This window comes from Leptonychotes weddellii, unplaced genomic scaffold (assembly GCF_054177405.1).
Source record: "Leptonychotes weddellii isolate Sample4059 unplaced genomic scaffold, ASM5417740v2 HiC_scaffold_186699, whole genome shotgun sequence".
NCBI classification, from domain to species: domain Eukaryota; kingdom Metazoa; phylum Chordata; class Mammalia; order Carnivora; family Phocidae; genus Leptonychotes; species Leptonychotes weddellii.
The window spans coordinates 1-294 of NW_027771609.1; the positions used below are offsets into that span (position 1 = coordinate 1).

General features: G+C 47.3%; 1 non-coding gene across 1 annotated transcript; it reads right to left on the reverse strand.

Moving 5' to 3' along the window:
• Positions 1–172: 172 nt before the first annotated feature.
• LOC145718627 (small nucleolar RNA SNORD74) lies at positions 173–225 on the reverse strand. Its single transcript, XR_014141932.1, has one exon. It is a non-coding gene; the product is annotated as a small nucleolar RNA SNORD74 (small nucleolar RNA).
• Positions 226–294: the final 69 nt, after the last annotated feature.

The following is a 294-nucleotide window of genomic DNA, read 5'->3' on the forward strand; positions in this document are numbered from 1 at the left end:
ATGCATACATCTCTTAGAACACAGGGTGGTTTTTCGGGCTAAGAGAGCTTGGGGAAGGCAACTCCCTGGTGGCATTCCAGTAGCAGAGTGGTTACGCCTGCCTGGACATTCCAAAGGCCTACACCCTCCTCTGAAAACTTCCCTGCCCCCAGCGGCCTATGTTACAGTTTAGCAAACCAGTCTCAGATGTCCCTACCAACGCAAGCTTCATCACAGGCACATTTTAGCAAACCAGATATTATGGCTGATGTCATGCTCTACATTAAACCCAACAAATTATAATGATTTTGAACC